The 18,525-nt window shown below is 43.5% G+C and overlaps 1 long non-coding RNA gene across 1 annotated transcript in view; it reads right to left on the reverse strand.

Annotated features, from left to right (window-relative positions):
• LOC143511632 (uncharacterized) overlaps positions 1-17,760 on the reverse strand; it is a 30,224-nt gene extending 12,464 nt beyond the window's left edge. Inside the window, exons 1-2 of the long non-coding RNA XR_013130201.1 lie at positions 17,689-17,760; positions 39-177 (exon numbers count right to left, since the gene is read on the reverse strand). This is a non-coding gene — a long non-coding RNA (uncharacterized LOC143511632). The remainder of the gene's footprint in view (positions 1-38; positions 178-17,688) is intronic.
• Positions 17,761-18,525: the final 765 nt, after the last annotated feature.

Raw genomic sequence — 18,525 nt, forward strand, 5'->3', positions numbered from 1 at the left:
TACAGTACAAATGGGGATGCACATGTTTCTGTGTATACCAATAATCCAATGAATCTTCATGTCTCCTTAGGTTCGTTTCAGCGAGGTATCGCTCCACTTCAACAATGGCATCTGCAGTGGCATTGGAGCAACGCCTCTTCTGGTCCACTGTAGAATCTAACAGAGACCACAGTTCACCTATAAATAACAAAAAAAAATAAAAATCATTACAGATAATACACAACACTTGTGGACATTTGACCTCCACCAGTCTTAACACTTTTCCTTTCTGAGTTCTGTCCCCTTATTTTTGACTTGACTACAGTTTTTTTGTTTTGTTTTTTCTGAATGTGAGGACCTTCCTCGAGCTATTGAAAACAGCAGGCTATACTTTTGTTTTTGGCTCAGTTCACTCGACAGAAAGTTTCATTTTCTGTGCCATGGTTTTAAATAACGTGTGAAAGGTTCATTGTGTGCCCTATTTATAGCCTTGATAAAAGCCTATGATCGGTCAGAATTGCAAATGTAATAACAAAAGTACACAAAAGTACTTAGTTCATGTTTTATGTTATATTACTTGCAGTAGGAATTTATTTAAGTAAATTAACAGCTGATCCTTCTAAAAATATTTAAGGACACATTGTTTAAGTTTAGTGTACTAGAAACATTTCTGCATTTTTTAAAGAGTACATACAAATTGATTTATACAGTACACTACAACAATACACAAAAATGTTAAAGGTAGGGTTCTCAAATGTGCAGGAGCAAAATATAAATAAACTTTATAGTCATTTGAAGGCATTAATGTTAAATACTAAAGCATATTCTTAGCTTTGAGTGTGATCATATATTTGGCAAGTTCAATCATACAAGCAAAAAAGGTTTGGTTCCATTGTATTTACATGTATAAATATGGAATTTAAGTTTTAATAATAAGATGTAAAAATACTTTCCTTATTTAACTTTTTATTTATTATAAAAAAATGCATTTCTTACTTCATTTCTCCCCTTCCTCATAAATAAATAAACCAAATAAAATCAATATATGTATGGATAACATATTTGGTAGCATTTTTGCAGGAAGAGTCGACAGTTACAATATTAAGTTTGTATCTCTTGAGAAAAGTTGTGCCAGATAGAATCTATATATTATTTTCAGAGTAGATTCTCTTGCTTTGTTGTTGGTAAGGTTATGTTCATACCACACCCTCTGGGTCAGTTAATAATCACTCAGCCAATCAGTGCTCAGTAGTAATCTGGCGCCATTTCAGGAGACTTTTCTCAAATCGTTCCTTCACCTGTAAGGATAGCTGTTGAACAATGTCCACTGAGGAGCTTCTGCAAAAGCTGGTAGATGGAGGCATAAAAATAACAAGAGAAAAGAAATTCAAAGGTGAGATAATTATTTTTTTCCATTTATTTCTGTGTTGGCCTCTTTCAGACGTGTAACTAGTTATCATAATCATAATATCTTAGCCAGTTAAGCCAGTTAGGTAGCTAGCTTAATTAGCTAACTGTTGGGAATTTTCTTCTCCGACCCAGACGGGCCCCAACACCGCCCCGATGAACCGACTGGTTTTTTGACTGAGTGGTCCAAGCAAAGTCTTGACAACAAAAGTTCTTTTAAAATGATTTATATAGAATATTAATGAATGCAATATAATAGAAGTATTCGTGGTACAAACTCTTCAGTGCACTGGTGCTAGTTGCCTAGGAATCTACCTAACCCAAGTGGATCTCAGCAGTGTCCAAGCGAAAAGCCTCTCGTGCTGGGCGATGTCCTTTCTTTCATACTCTCTGTCCATAAGTTTCGATTTGTTAAGTTTCGATAACTCCCCAATCCTGGCTGCTCTCCATGGAAATTCACCTGCTCCTCTTCTCCCAGCCTGTGTGCCTGGTTATCTAAAAACTGCTTGCTACACATCCTGCACTGAATAGGCCCCTTCTGTTCTCCTCAAGGCCACTGAGGCCTCCTTACTCCTGCTTTCCCACAGTCTTCCTGGAAAACACTAAATTGACACATCAAGTTATTAGCCTTTAATTTTCTTTTTTCCAACATTCCCCCTTTTAGACCAAAACATTGGTCTAACTCTAGTCTAATACTAAAATCTATCTAGCCCAGTGCACTTATTAAAAGAAAGACAATCATAAAAATTCCTAAATGTGTATACATTCATAGTGTGACTATGTCAGTTAGTACAACGTCTATGTGTTCTTTTATGTGATTGGTGGGTTCTGGATCACTCCCCAGTCGTGGGCCGAGACCTTTCAGACTATTCGGAGATGCCCCCCTTCATCTCCCACGGTCTCGTGACTTGACGTTGTCCCCGAGACCCAGGTCCCGCCTGGTGGGAGATCACCTCGACCCGTTCTATTAATGTGCCCATGTGTCATGCATATTACTTTTAAACTAGTGAATCAGCTTTCATGTGCTGTTGGTTGTGCTCTAATGTGTGGTGCGTCTTCATTCTTCATCAGTCGCAGACGCTGCCAATACCTACAAAGCAAGCATAATTAATCAAAAACAACAAGTTTTTCACACAGAATCGTCTTCTTCAGATGATATGTCATCATCATCCTCCGCCATCAGTGGCATGGTGTATGGTGGTGGGTTCTTTGCGTCCCCCTTCTCAATCGCGGCTGTGATCAACCTTTGGGTGAGAGATCTGATACATGGTATACAACAACATCCACAAATAACAACAATTGCAATGAACACTGCTACTGACATAAACAAGGACATAATCAGTGCCTTCCATTTCCCAAACACCTTCGTGAACCACTCCTCCATGGGGTTACTGATACCTGAGGCCTCCTGCATCTCCTTAGATAAAGCCTTCAGTCCGTCCAGAGCTCTGGTCACCGACCCGTCCGGTGCGGTGTTATTGGGAATGAAGGTACAACAGTTGTCGCCAAACATGAAACATACACCCCCTTTTTCCGCTAGGAGCATATCTAGAGCCATTCTGTTTTGTACGGCCATCAGTGAGGTAGCTCTCAGTTGTTCGCTCAGCCCCTCTATTGCGTCTCTCGTTAGGTTGGTTAATCTCAGCACATTGTAATGGACAAAGTTGATCCTATCTACATTCTTGTTCGGTGTTACTGGAAACAAGGCTGATATAATTGGAATGTTCTCAAAGCCCGTAGCTATTTGATCAACTAGCTTGTATTCATTGGGAACCCCCCGAGGCACTCCTATGGAGTCAATGTATGTTGGTGACCCTATGGACAAATCAAAGGCATCACGCTTCTTTCTCCCTTGGGCTGTAGCAGGCTGCGGTGTGATTTCCCTCAGCCCTATCATTGTTATTGGTGTGATTAGTCTAACCATAGCACAGATTGCTTTAGCTCTTCCTGGTATTAATGCCAACAGAGTGTGTCCTCCGCAGTACCACCAGATCCCTGCCCGGGCTACTCTCCCTATCCCCGGGACCTTCGTTGTGGCGTTGCACCAATCTGGTTCAATTTCTCCCACACTCATGATTGCGTCTTTCTCGGTCAAGTTAAAACATTGGTATTGCCCTGTAAGTTTTACTGGCACGAAAGGAGCGTTACCTCCTTCCAAATTTTTGACGTACGGAAAAATACTGTCCAGGCTGGAACAATTTGAGGTCGCAATACTTTTCACCTTAGTTAAATTCAACATACACTGATATCCTGCTGGATCTGTTTCAGGATTCAGTGGGGCTGGTGAGGTCATTAACGCGGGTCGGGCCGCTGCACAGGCCACACAACCTTCTAACCCATTTTCTCTACTGTTTTGTTCTAGCCATGACAACCACAAATTCGAGCCGCTGTAACCGGTTGCTAATTCTATTAACTGCTGGGACGATAATTTAGTGAAATCTGTGGTTAGAGTGAACTTATCTGCTGAATCCTCCACCTCTTTTATTTTTGCCTCAGGTTTTGCTGGGCTGAGTGGCTTGGGTTTGGCTAAATAGCTGAGTTTAATTATTCCCCATATGTCACGTCCTGATTGTTCCACCCCCAGGGTGAAGTACAACGGTCTGTTATTACCCCATATCTGCCCATTCCATTTGACAGAAAAAGTTACTGGATTTTGGGACACGTGATAGTCTCGCTGAAACGACACATCGACCCACCATTTGCTCAAAGAGGTCGTGGACGGGTTACCTTTCTTATCTCCTAATGTCGGTTTCCATCTCCCCGAGTACTTTATCACTGACCCCCAACCAGGACACCAGTCTGCACTATAGAAACTCCCCCTTCCATGACAGCCCGCATTAACTTGATTGGTCCAACATATGTACAAATCACATCCTCTGTATGAGGCATTGGCTCCCCCGCAGTCCACTACCTCACATAAGTCAAAAGTCCAGCTCGAGGCTGTACCATCTCTATAACTCAACTCCACACCTCCGTATGTCCGTACACACCGGTCCTTGGACTGTCCTACTGGCCTGGTTCCAGCTCCTCTTGGTTTTCTTACTTTAAAGTCTATTTTCTCTGGTTTGGTCGCGTTTACTAGCGGGTTAGGGCTGTGGATCTCATCGGGCCTCACCTCTTTGCAGGCAGTGTGATTGTCGTCCCACCGACATAAAGTCACGTTCACGTTATTGGATTGTTTCTGATTTCCTACACTAAATATCACCACCGCTCCTATTATCACCGCGGCTAGAAATGTTCCCCCCCATAGCCAAGTCCATGTTCTCAAAGTTAATCTCCCTACTCTAACATATTGTTGGTACTGAGCCTCATCTGGACGTCCAACACGTCCCGACAACATGTCTCTTATTTCCCACAATTCCATCCTAGGATGGAAGATGGTGCACCACCACCTTGGTACCGGTTGGTTTAAGTAAAGTTTTAATGATTGGTTTCACAGTCCTCCAGTCTAATCCGTCTAGTCCACAACCCAGCTTCGGTATGGCTAGAGTGTTAATGTTCAATGATATTAACAATGTGGCCAGGTGTTGTATGCTTGAAATCAGATCTCCTAATTCTGGCTTCTCCCTCTAGTATCTTTTGGTCACTAAATGGAATATGATGTGTGTCTGTGTGGTTTGTGTGGCACACTTGCCTATGGGCACCTTGGCTATACCTGTAGTGCCAAACGCTTGTCTGACCTGCAGAGCCACTCCAGCTCCCAGGTTCAGGTCTGCGCTCACACAGTGTGCTATAGCCTCACAGTCAGTCTCCAACAGGTCTCCTTCACCTTCCTCCCACCAGTCCTCGGCTGTGATGTATTCTCTGTAAAAAGCTACACTGGGGTCGGTACTCACCACCAACTCCTTCCCTGGGGCTTCTCCTGTCTCCTCCAGGTGTGTCTTGATCTCTCCTGTGGTTCTTGTTGGTTCTTTTGCTGCAACACAGTGTGAAATGTGGTACCAGGTCTTACCTTTGTCTTTCCTCACTTTCACTGAGTGCTCGTTGGCACCTTCGACCTCCCACGGGCCTGTCCACCGTGGCTCGTTCCACTTCCTCTTGTGCACCTTGATCCTTACCCAATCCCCTGGCTTCACCTTCACCTTGGGTGATTCCAGGTCTTCTTTTCCTTTTTCCTGTTGAACAGACTTATTGATTTCACAAAGCAATTTGGTTAATTCTCTCATGTACTCTGACATCTCCTGTTCCTGGATTTCTAAAGCTGGTCCCTCAATCCTTGGTCGAGGGCACCCTGGCATGGGTCGTCCTGTCATGAGCTGGTGTGGTGAGAGATTGTATTCTCCCGTGGGGGTTGCTCTCATGGACATCAACACTAGTGGCAGCGCCTGAACCCAGTCCATGTCTCCTGCTGCGCACACCTTGGCCAGTTTAGTCTTAATGGTCTGGTTGGCTCTTTCCACCAACCCCTGTGACTGCGGGTGGTAGACAGTGCCAAACTTGTGGGTTAGGCCCAGCTTTTGTTCTACTTCTGCCAAGTGTTTGTTATCAAAGTGGGACCCATTGTCACTTCTAATCACTTTTGGTAGGCCGTACCTGGGAATCAACTCATTTTGCAACCATTTTATGACTGATTTTGAATCTTCCTTTTTGGTGGGTATAGCTTCTACCCACTTGGTGAATCTGTCTACCATGACCAGCAGGTACCTGTACCCCCTTACCCTGTTGTCTGGCCCCATGTCTGTGTAATCGATCACAATCTCCTCAAATGGCCCCGCGGGCACTGGGTATCCTCCAATTCTCACCCGGTATGGTTTCTTCACATTGTATGACTGACAGATATCACATTCGCTCACGTATTGCTTCACATGGTCTCTGAGGTATGGATGCCACCATAAACATTCTAATTTGGTCACCATGGCCGACACTCCGGAGTGAGTAGGCCCATGTGCTTCGCATAGTATCAATTTCATCTTCTCTAAGGGCAAAACTACTCTCCCTTCTGGACTCCTCCAGAGTCCTTTAGTGACTGTGGCTCCCCGGTCTATCCACAATTGCTTCTCATAGACTGTGGCCTGTTCTTGGATCTGTGCCAGGTGGCTCTCTGTCAACTCAGGCATGTTATGAGTTTCCAGCAACAACAAGCTCTGTGGGTTGTACCCTCCAGCAGCTTTGGCTGCTCTGTCAGCAGCTTCATTACCTCTAGAAACAAAACTGTCATTACCCTGATGTCCTCTTACCTTTATCACTGCCACTTCTTTGGGTAACATGATAGCTTCACTCAACTCATGTACTGCTCTCAAATGTTTGATTGGCTGTCCTGTGGCATTAGTGTACCCATTATCCATCCACCTGACTAGTTCATGGTGGATGACCCCGTGCACGTATGCTGAATCTGTGTAAATGTTCACAATCTGACCTGATGCGTGTTCCAGTGCTCTAGTGAGTGCGACCATTTCTGCCAGCTGAGCTGAAGCTGGTTGTGGAACCACTCCTGATTCCACCTCCTCCCACTCTTCCCCACATGCTTGTACCACAGCGTAAGAGGCCTTCAGTTCGTTACCTTGTCTCCAACAACTCCCATCTGAACAGAGTTCCCATGCTCCTGGTTTAGTAATTCTGACCTTGTGCAGTTCTGGTCTGAGCTGAATGTATCTTTCTGTGGCGTCAGCGCAGTCATGTGGTGTCGCATCTTCGGCTACTTCAATGTTATCAGTCAGATTCACAAGTTTTGACGCAGTGTTGTACGTGATGTGTGGCTGTGTGAGTATGGCTTTTATCTTGTTCTGTCGTGCTCTTGACAAAGAAAAGGCTTGTGAGTTTATGAACGCCATTACTCCGTGATTGGTGCTGACTATTAGTGGGTGACACATTACCAAGTGTGCTGTCTTCTCTATCGCTGTGGTGAGTCCTGCCATGTATGTTGTGCATGGTCCTGTTCCTATCACTGGTTGATCTAATTTGGAACTGTGAAAAAATAAAATGTTCCTTCCTTCACTCTCCCCCTTCTGAAAGAGACAAGCATGAACATGATTGTCTCTTACAGAAACGTTTAAATGAAAAGGTTGTGTGTAGTCTGGTGCTGCTAATTCAGTAGCGCTAGCAAGTGCTTGTTTCAGAGTTATAAAATCCCTCTCTGCCTCAACTGTCCAGTCAAGCTCCACCTTCCCGTTACTCAGACCTTTTGACACTGCGAGTTTTCTGAGGCTGTGAGCTAAATCACTGTAGTTAGGTATGTAGTTGCGGCAGTAGCCTGTCAGGCCTAAAAATGACATCATTTGGGACACTGTAGTGGGCTTTGGAAATGACAGTATTGACTGTCTCTGATTTGGAGTCAGGGTGTGACCTCTGTGTGAGATGTTTCTCCCCAGAAAGGTGACCATCGGCCTGGCCACCTGGAGTTTTGACTTGTTCACTTTGTAACCTAATTCAGCTAACAAGGTTAGAATGGTTATGGTGTCTCTAAGGCACTTATCAGGTGAAGTACTAGCTATTAACAAATCGTCCACGAACTGTATTAGTACGGTGTTAGAGTCAATCAAATCATTGTCAGTTAATTTAGACAGATCTTTCAACAGACATTGATTGAAGATGCCTGGTGAGTCTTTGTAGCCTTGAGGTAGCCTGTTGTATGTGTACTGTTGACCTTTAAAGGTAAATGCAAAAATGTCTTTCACATTCTCATCAATTGGTATAGAAAAGAAAGCATTAGCTAAATCTATGCATGAAAAGCTGCAGTGTTCAGTCGTCAGGTTCTGCAAAGATCGATATGGGTCAGGTACTGGTATGTTCTCAGTTACAGTGACATCATGAATGCGCCTCAAATCATGCACCATACGATACTCATCTTTTCCAGGTTTTTTAACAGGTAGTATGGGCGTGTTCCACGGTGACGTCGTGGGTTTCAGAACTCCAACTTTGATTAAATCTGCAATGGTGTCTGTAATACCTGCCATGGCTTCTGGCTTGATTCGGTACTGTGGCTGATGAACGACTGTTTCTCCTGGCTTTAACCTAATAGGAGCCATGTGGTGTGATGCACATCCTACATCTACCTTTGTCGTGGTCCACAAGTTGGCTGGGACCGTCTCTAGTTGTTCTTTGGCCTGGGGGTGATCCAACAGTGCTCTGCCGTGTGTGGCTGTCAGGGGCTGGTTACAGAAGTACGCCAAGTCACTGGTGTCACATGCGACTCTCCAGTACTTACCATTCGACGTACCCTCTACCCCTGGCAGACAGGTTGGGCGAAACTGTTCCTTCATGGCAGTGGCCAGCATGGGGCCCAGCTCACGAGGTTCGTGTCCAGCCGAGACCAACAGCGAGACATGTGGTAGTGAATCCTGCTGGTCCGGGTTTCTCCAGTACGTCATCTGTTCTCCTGTTAACACAACTAGTGCAGCCACACCTTCAGGTCCAAAAATCATTGATTCACAATTTATATTTTGTAATTGACCTTCAATGTTATTCCACAGCTGTCCGTAAACCCCATCCTCCCCTCTGATGTAATTAAAAGTGCAGTGTGCGCTGTCTATTGGTGGGGTCATACTCTGAAGTGACAGGAACCATGGTTTCCACAAATTAAACGTGTAAAGCAAATTTTTTGCAGTTGCTTGTTCCTCAGGATGTTGTAATGTGGCCGAGTAAATGTGAGCTGGGCCGTCTGCTGCTTGTTGATTAAGTATTCTGAGGCGCTCATCGTGGTTGGTGACAGAGACAGCTAATTTACCTTCACTCGGTGTGCATTCAATAATAGCTGAAAATTGACACAACAAATCTCTACCTAACAAATTAATTGGGCACTGTTAGACAAGAAATACTGAACGCCCTTTTTAGGATTGGGTAATTTATCTATCATGGTGTGCAAATCTCTGTGTGTCCACGGAGCGTATGTGTGTGCGTAACTGCTCCCTGGTACTGCCATTATCGGATAATGACCACCAGGGGTCGACATGTTCTTGGCTTTTGATCGCGTGACTACACCGTGCCTGTCATAGTAGGCGGGCACTCTCACCCATTGCTCGGATTCAGTCAGGTTAATAATACATTCATCTCCCACCTCGCTCTCCTCTGAAGAGGGAGTTTTCACTCGTCTGTTCGCCCCACCCTCGTCATTCTCCGCTTCCCATTCTAAATTTTCACCAGTCACAATCAATGTATCTCTACAGTCAGGTGCGCCTCTATTTCTCCTTTTATCATCCGCAGCGCATTTCTTTTGCTGTCTCGCACGCTCTTTTTCCAACTTAGCTTCTTCTTGCCTGATGGCTTTCTCCACATCACAGACCACTTTCTCTGCTCTGTTCAACGTCTGTTCGAACCGTGTGGGGGCACTCAGACTCAAACTCTCAGCCATTCGCTGTTCAATTCTTTGCAATGCATCACTTATCTCTGTTTCTCCAGTTTTCTCACGCGCACAGTCTTCGAGCCTCGCTAGTCCACTCTCTATTTTGTCCATAGCCACATCACTGACAACCTCCATTACCACTTGTCTCCCCTCATCACATTCACGCTCTCTCACTGATTTTGGACGTGCAGAAGCCCCGTCCACATCAACGTCACTCATTTCACTCACAGACACAGGCGCCATCAGCGCTGCACGCGGACATTGAGGAGCACTGGGTTCACACGCTTTTTCTGCATAGGGAGGGGGCACAGGGAGTTCTGTCTTTTTGGTTTCAACTCGTTCTTTATTATTAATCTTCTGACAAATTTTCCGAAATGTTCTCACATACGACAAATAAGTTTCAGCTTCTTCCAGCTGGATTTTACGCTTTTGCTTAGTTAGGGCTCCGCTAGCCTCTAATCTTTTTTTCTCTTTATTAACCTGTGTGACCCAATGCTTCTCGATCTGCTCCCAATCAACCTGAGACACACCACGGTCGTCCGGGTCTGGCCACAACCCTTCGGATCGCATCTTCTCAAAACATTTTTTCACATACATCACCGTGTCAGACCTCATTCTCGGCACAGCACGTTTCTCCATAGTATCAACCAAATAATCCTCCAAACCCTTAATGTTATCCATGATATAACTCTGATTTTTAAACTACTTCCAAATTACTTTTGCTTCGATTCAGTAAATTTTAAAACTTTTTCGTTGTACTCACTAGCACTTTAATACCCCCAAATTAATTCAGTAAACTTTATCACTTTATCGTCGTGTTCGCAAGCGCTTTAACTCGCCAGCGCGCACCCCAAGGGCAGACAGACACAAGTTAATATCTCCACACTCCAAACAACTCCAGCTCAACACAGCTCACGCGAGTTTCACTTCCAGCACTTAAATCGTACGTTTACGGAGCGTCATAAACCAAATTATAATTTCATGCATGAAAAAAATATATAATAATTTTTGTTTTACACTTTAACCTCTTATGAAATGTTTCTCTTGTGCTTGTGTACACAATGACGAACGTCTTTCTTGGGGGCTCATGCAATTTACTCAGGGGTTCAAATGTCCTCACATAAGAGGCTCATGGATTTTTGGGCGTGGGTTTGTAAGTCCCCCAATGAAAGGCTCTCAAGTTTTATTATAGCACGTATGCTCAAACAATTTATACAGGTCTTTAATCAACATAAAACCACACGGTACATGAAAACCAACCCAACACTGCAATTTTGCAAACACGCATACACAGATACAGCTGTAATTTCACCAATCACGCACGCAATTTCAACAAAACACACGGGGGCCCCCCAAAACCGGCTGAGCGCGTCCTCCGGAATTTCTTTGAATATATATTATTCTTGGAATCCCAGGCTACCTACTCATTCTACTCATTCATTTAACCGTGACCGAGCGCGTCCTCCACCGTTCTCTTTTTTTTTTTTTTTTAGAACAATAGTTCCCCTTTTTTTTGAACGTGGGCTACCTACTCGTCACCTGAGCGCGTCCTCCACCGTTCTTTTTTAGAACCAAAGTTCTTTTTAAGAACGTGGGCTACCTGCTCTTTCTCTGGGCACGTCCTCCACCGTTCTCTTTTAGAACCAAGGTTCTTTTTAGAACGTGGGCTGCCTACTCTTCAACCGTTTACTGCAGTTTACAGGGCGTCCTCCTCCCGACTTTATGAGTCGTAGGGCAATCCTCCTGTCTATATATCGAGTTTGTAACACGTATACAATTTCAATACTAAATTTACAGAGAGTATTTCGCCTCGACCATTTAGTGACTGAACTTTAATTTAGCCTATGACGTAGTAACATCAGCCAATAGGAGAGAATGGCTCCTTACCTTTTTTCAGACCGCGCGGTTTAGTTCAGTCACCTCACGGACGGATTGACCTCCTCTCTTGTCCTAATTGCAGAATTCGACTCCAGTCAAAAAACCATCCTCTGCTACCAATTTGTTGGGAATTTTCTTCTCCGACCCAGACGGGCCCCAACACCGCCCCGATGAACCGACTGGTTTTTTGACTGAGTGGTCCAAGCAAAGTCTTGACAACAAAAGTTCTTTTAAAATGATTTATATAGAATATTAATGAATGCAATATAATAGAAGTATTCGTGGTACAAACTCTTCAGTGCACTGGTGCTAGTTGCCTAGGAATCTACCTAACCCAAGTGGATCTCAGCAGTGTCCAAGCGAAAAGCCTCTCGTGCTGGGCGATGTCCTTTCTTTCATACTCTCTGTCCATAAGTTTCGATTTGTTAAGTTTCGATAACTCCCCAATCCTGGCTGCTCTCCATGGAAATTCACCTGCTCCTCTTCTCCCAGCCTGTGTGCCTGGTTATCTAAAAACTGCTTGCTACACATCCTGCACTGAATAGGCCCCTTCTGTTCTCCTCAAGGCCACTGAGGCCTCCTTACTCCTGCTTTCCCACAGTCTTCCTGGAAAACACTAAATTGACACATCAAGTTATTAGCCTTTAATTTTCTTTTTTCCAACATAACCCATTTAGCTGGTTAAGTAACTGGTGAATAGACTGATGCAACCAAATTTAATGAAATTTCTTATGGTTTTAATTATGTTGAATATGTTTGGGTGTGATTATATACTTTATATCAGGGCTAATCAACTATATTTTTCTGCGGGCCAAATTTGGCAGATAGCTCTGACGTAAGTGTTTTTTCAATAGCCCTGAACAATTTATTCTGGGTCCGGATGGGATGGCATTTGGGTCCGTATCCGGACAGAGGTCTGTTGGTTGTGGACCACAGAAATAGAGTTAATCAGGAATGAGATTGGGTCCGGACAGGACTGTGTTCGGGTCCGGATCCGGACCGCGGTCCACCTGTTAGTGACCTCTGGTCTATATGCAAGATTGTTAGCTAATGTTAATTACGTTAGCTAACTTAAACTAGGTTGCTTAGCTAACCTATCTGTTAGTTTGCTAAGCTAGCTAACTTAGCTAACTGTTAGCTAAGTTACCTAACTTGCACTCATTTTTGCACTCGTTTTACTTTGTGAGGAAACTTTTACACTTGATGCCAAAAACCCAAAAATGTGTTTATAAAATGTTAATTAGGTTAGTCTAGCTATGTTAACTAAGTTAGCTAACGTTAATTGGCTATGGTTTATTGGCAGTGGATTTTTTTTGGGGGGGGGGGGGGGGGTGAGAGAAAATTCCCCACTGAGAGAGACGCTGCTTAGCTTATTTGATTTTAACATTGAGCCAGTTGCTGGATGTGTATGACCTTAGTGTGTGGTGGTGTACACAGGGCAGAATGTGTGTGTGTGGGGGGGGGGGGGGGGGGGGGGGGGGTCTCTAGATTTTTGGCTTGCGTTGGAGGGTCCCGTTTTTGCTGGCTCATCAAAATCATTTAAAGTATATATATTTTTTTGTGGTAATAACGTGAACATGACTGTTAATTGTATAAAAAATTACTATTTGTAATGACTTGTGTATAGAATATAAATATGTACTTTTTTATTTCCGAATATGAGGTTGACGGAGAAAATGTTCACTGTGGTTTAACGGACCACATGGTGTCAGTTATTTCCAGGACCTTTCAAAAAGCAAGCTAAATTCGTCAGTCTTATCCGCCAGTAAATCTCTCAGTTGAAAGCCAGGCTGCACCCGTTCTTCAGGAAAGGCCAGTGTTGAGCCAGTGTTTTATTTGGCATTTTTCTTGGCATTTTTTTTTATTACTAATGCTGATGTAATTTAAGTGTTAATTTATATTTATTACATTTATTTTGCAGTTCCCCAGTGTCTTTGAAATACCGAAGTTCCCTAAAGACTTGCAGAAAAGGTTGGAAAAAAGAGCCATTTCACAAAAACAGCATTGACCGGCATAAAATCGTTCGAGTTCTACAAGAGGCAATGGCACAATACACACTATAAGTACAGAGATACTGATTTATTTTATTTTATTTTCAGTAAACATTGTTTTTGCAACCTCGCTGTATAGTGGCATTTTGTCATAGATATCCATCAAATTGACTATGTTAATGTGGCCAAAGCTCTCATCATAAAGTTCCCCTTCTTGAGAGATGTGGAGGGTAATGGATATGTAAGTGTTTTATTTCTTATATTCTGAATTTTAGATCACTTGATTTGTAGTGCAAATATAATCATTAACAAAATTGATTAAGGCTGGAACCGAATGAGCATCTATTTGGATATTTATTTGGACAGCCCTAGTGTTTCCAAACAGGAACAAATAGTCTTAAAAGATTTTCCTTTTTCTTCTGTAGCATACCTGGCACATGTCCTTAAAGAGAAAATTCAAAACTGAGCGTGCTCCCCTTGTCAGTGATGAAGAGGTACAGAAGTTTAAAGAACAGATCCATTATAATGCTGTCTTTTAAGCATAAAAGGTATGTTTTTAGATAAAACTCATCTGCAAATACACATTTTATTTTATGCTAACTTCAAAGTGATACAAATATACACATGTAGACAATTCATTTTAAATAGATAGATAGATAGATAGATAGATAGATAAAATTAGAACCTGTGTGAACAGTTAATTTACAAAACAGATAAGAGATATTCTTTAAACATGAAGTAAATCACTTTTCTGTTTCGCAAAATAACTTCTCACACACACACCATATATAAAAGTTATTTTTCCATTTCTTGCAGGGAGAAAGACCTACAAGATACTGTGCTCTGAACACAAGTGTACCACTTCTGAAAATATTCCTGGATGACACCCAAGACACCAAGCATGACTTTCGCCTGAACCGTGAATCCCTGAAAGTGCTTTTACAACTCATCAAGCATGAGAGCACCCATGGTTGGGGGGGGAGCCATCGAAGTGTTGGTTTTTCTTTTTTGGTTGGCCTGTGGCACATCATACCGCATTGTATCCCGTGCTTTTTCTATTCCCCGTTCTACAGTGCACCGTGTAATTCACAGAGTGGCCAATGAAATGCGGCGAATCCTTCCGAAAGTTATCCGGTACCCAAAACCAGAAGAACTGCAGAGCATCTCTGATGGCTTTGTGAGGCTGGGAAACCATGCATCTTTCCACTCTGTAGTTGGTGCAATAGATGGGTGCCATGTGCGAATCAAAGCCCCTGGAGAACCTGATGCACAGTGCTACAGAAACCGTAAGCTCTACCCCTCTGTGCAATTTCAGGCTGTCTGTGACCACCAGGCAAAGTTTCTCTATGTTTTTATTGGCTTTCCAGGCTCGGTACACGATATAAGGGTGCTCCGTCACAGCACTCTGTACCAGCAGGCCACTTTCCCACCCAGAGGCTACATGATACTTGGAGATGGTGGGTACCCATGCATCTCTCAGCCCATAGCCCTCATCACTCCATTTAAGAAGCCTGTCGGAGCAAAAGAGAGGGTGGTCTTCAATAGGCATCATGCAAAGGCACGTTCTATAATTGAACGTGCTCTTGGGATGCTGAAGACCAGATGGAGGTCTATTTTCCTGCACGCTCAAGAAGTTAACCCAAGGTTTGTGCCAGAGGTGATTGCTGCCTGTGTCACTCTGCACAATATCTGCATGGGAGCAGGAGATGTTGTTCAGCCTGAGGAAGAAGCTGATATGCAGGAAGACGATGACATCACAGCTGTCAGTGGCCACCAATTACGGGAGTAATTTTGTGCCAACATTGCTGGTGTTCAGTGATGCAAACAATTTAAGAGGAGTATGAATTTCAGCAAGTGTTATTGTAACGCAGGGCGTACAGATCGGTACACACTGCGTTATGAAACGAAGGGGAACGTGAACCCAAATGCCGTATGAACACCAATCTGCATGCACATAAAAACACACACACACACCGAAGCAAAACGAAACTAAAATAGACGCGGAAAACTCAACGCGTAAACGAAACTCAACCGTCTAGGCACGGGAGGAATAAATAACCAAGGCAACCGAAATAACGCGGAAGTATTACAATGCGTGAAAACGCAACAAAGGACTCCAGGGGAAGACTGGACACAGGCAAACGCCGCAACAAAACAAAACCTTTCCCAAAAATAAAAGAGTAACTGACAGGAAGAGATAAAGCTGGAGGAAAACTTGAGAAGGGCCAGAAGTGGCGCAGGAGGTAGATACTCGAATAAGTGACAGGTAAGTAAGAGAGATAAAGGTGATGAGACACCTTGTAACGACACGCAACACTAGAGAAGAGACAAGAGAGAGAGAAGGCTGAGACCGTGACGGCAAGACACCAAAACGAATCAGCAGTGATCCGCTTCACCAAGCTTCCTTAAGAAGCCTTAGAAACGGCTGAAACGGATCAGCGCTGATTGCGCCCAGCTAGTCTAGGACTGACTCGGGTGCCTCTTCTGGAGGTAGAAGGTGTGGCATCTGAGCCAGCCCTGACAGTTATTATACAATGAACAACCGATTAAGTAAGTTTTTATCAGTATAGTTATCACGTTGTGGGGGCGCCCCCTGCCGGTCGCCCCCGGTTACAGCGGCAGCTGTCCAGTTTTGGTCACGTGATGTTCGTCCCTCAGGTGGGCGGGACCCGTGATCCGTCTCACCTGAGGGTCGTTTGTTCGTCTATATATGTCTTGTCTTTGTACCAGTTGACTGCTGGTTATTATTTCCTTAATCTGGATCTATGTCACGGGTATTTGGTTTGCGCACTTTCTATTAAACCATCCTCTTTCCCTGAGACTTGGCGTGATCGCTTCCTTTTTAGTTGCTCACCCTGCCCGTCACAGAATAACCAGCCACCCTTCGGAAGCCGCCAGTCTCTTTTGCTTTCTCCTTCGTTCGTGGTCATGTCTCGTGGTGAGTGTGTCTGTGTGTTTGTCGTGTGTTGTCTGAGAGTGTGTTGAGTCCTGTCCCCACTCGTCCCGCTGTGTTTAAATGTTGTGTTTGTGTAAGACCCGTTCGTAACACGGTGGTGACTAGAGCTGGGGACCTGTAGACTCCGCTCTCACCCAGCGTAACTACCGGTACCTCACAATGCGCTCGTCCGTTGATTGATTGAGAGAGAGAGCGGGAGTTGGTGTGTCACGCTCTACAGAGCGCGCGCATCGGTGGGTCCTGTCCGTTTGTTTGTATTTTCTGTCTTTGCGTGTTCGTTTTGTTATAGCGTGTAGCGTGAATTGTTTTATGTAATTCCTCACTTGCACCCCTCTTTACTGTGTGTGGGGAGGGGCCCATTTGGAGGCCGTCTTAGGCGCGTAAATGTTATATGTTGTGTTTGTGTTTGTATGTTGTCCTGTCTTGTCCCCGCCCTCCCGGCCCTTTGTTGTGTTTTGTGTGCTGCTGCTGTAAGCCGCACATCCGGAGAGGAGTGCAGCTTTGGTGGGGGTGTCTGTCACGTTGTGGGGGGGCCCCCTGCCGGTCGCCCCCGGTTACAGCAGGTATACAATAGTATACCTGCAAGGCATGCATTAGTTAGTTTTCCATGGTCGCTTAAAAAAAAAGCACACATAAATGCCAGTTCTTAAATTCAAAAAATTTGTTATTTTAGAATTCACAAATAAATTGGTTAATTTCGTTAACTAGCTTTTCTAGCAAGTTATACAAGCGATCTGACTGCTCCTGCTCTGCCGTCTCTCTTCTCTCTCCCTCTCTCTCTCCATGTCCTCTCGCAGGAGGTCAAGAAGTGTTCCCTGCCGCTTCCTTCCTCTCTCCTCAGACAACGGGGAAGCCACAACAGAAGATGGCCCTGGGTCCTCCTCGTTAGATGAGGCTACTAGCAAAAGTGACCGATGGTCGATTGCCAAGAGCCTCATCCATGAGGCTGAACCAGGGCCACGTAGCTACAGTGGCTTCCCCATTGTCTGTCCCACTCCCTGAAGGCGGACACTTAAGCTCCTAAAATAAATTTAAACCTGTAATCCAAACTCAATCTGCTATCCTCTCTAACTGAATTATTTTACAACATAAACAATTATTTACATATCTGAACTACACTTAAATCAATACATAAAAATCTATAAAATACATATATTATTCATTATTCTACACAATTTCAGGTTAATCTTTGAACTTACTTTGTACTTCTTTTTATGTTGTCCCATTTTTTTCTGGCTTGTTGGGGCGTTACTTTGTCCGCAAGCCCTAAGTCCAGAACAATAGTCCTGTCAAAAAACAAACAAAAACAAATTATGGCATTAAGATGCTTTATAATTCAGGAAAATACAACATTTTAACCTCAGTGTTCTACACAAACGCTTCGAGTGTAATCAAACATTTTGCAATATAAATAGTTTAGAAAGATGCCTAAATACACGAATATTAAGCAATTATTAGCTTAATATTAGCTTATACTGTAACTGACAATGCATTAGTTACGTATTAACTATTTAGTTTTCTAAAGCAGGTTTTCTATCAACTTATTTGCCACAAACCTATCATTTTATTATTGTAATCAGAACCAGTTAGCTAGCTGATTTATTGTATCAAAGTGTAACAGCTGCATCATTTAAGATGGAATAGAATAAGAATATATTATCGTTAAATAACTAACTAGTTTGGTTAATATAAGCTCTTACTTCCAAGCTAAGAGCAGAGTTTTTCTGCCCGGTGAAGAGCCTCTCTTTTCCTATTCGAGCCTTTAGAAAGGCTTCGATTGCTGATCTGGTCCCTAAAAGAGTGGAAATCATTTGTATATCTGAACACTGGCTATCACGTTAAAAAGCCCACATACATGTCTTATTAACCCAACAGGGCTAATAAACTATACAAGAAAGGAATAACTAAGATAACTAATAAAATATTACAGTGAATGATAAAAAAAACGCTTTTAGATGGGCTGTTAGCATCAGCCCATCTAAAACAGTGCTCTGACGCTTCAAAACCCGCTAGCATAAATGCTAACACATCGATAT

Source organism: Brachyhypopomus gauderio, chromosome 4, assembly GCF_052324685.1.
Source record: "Brachyhypopomus gauderio isolate BG-103 chromosome 4, BGAUD_0.2, whole genome shotgun sequence".
Classification (NCBI taxonomy): Eukaryota; Metazoa; Chordata; class Actinopteri; order Gymnotiformes; family Hypopomidae; genus Brachyhypopomus; species Brachyhypopomus gauderio.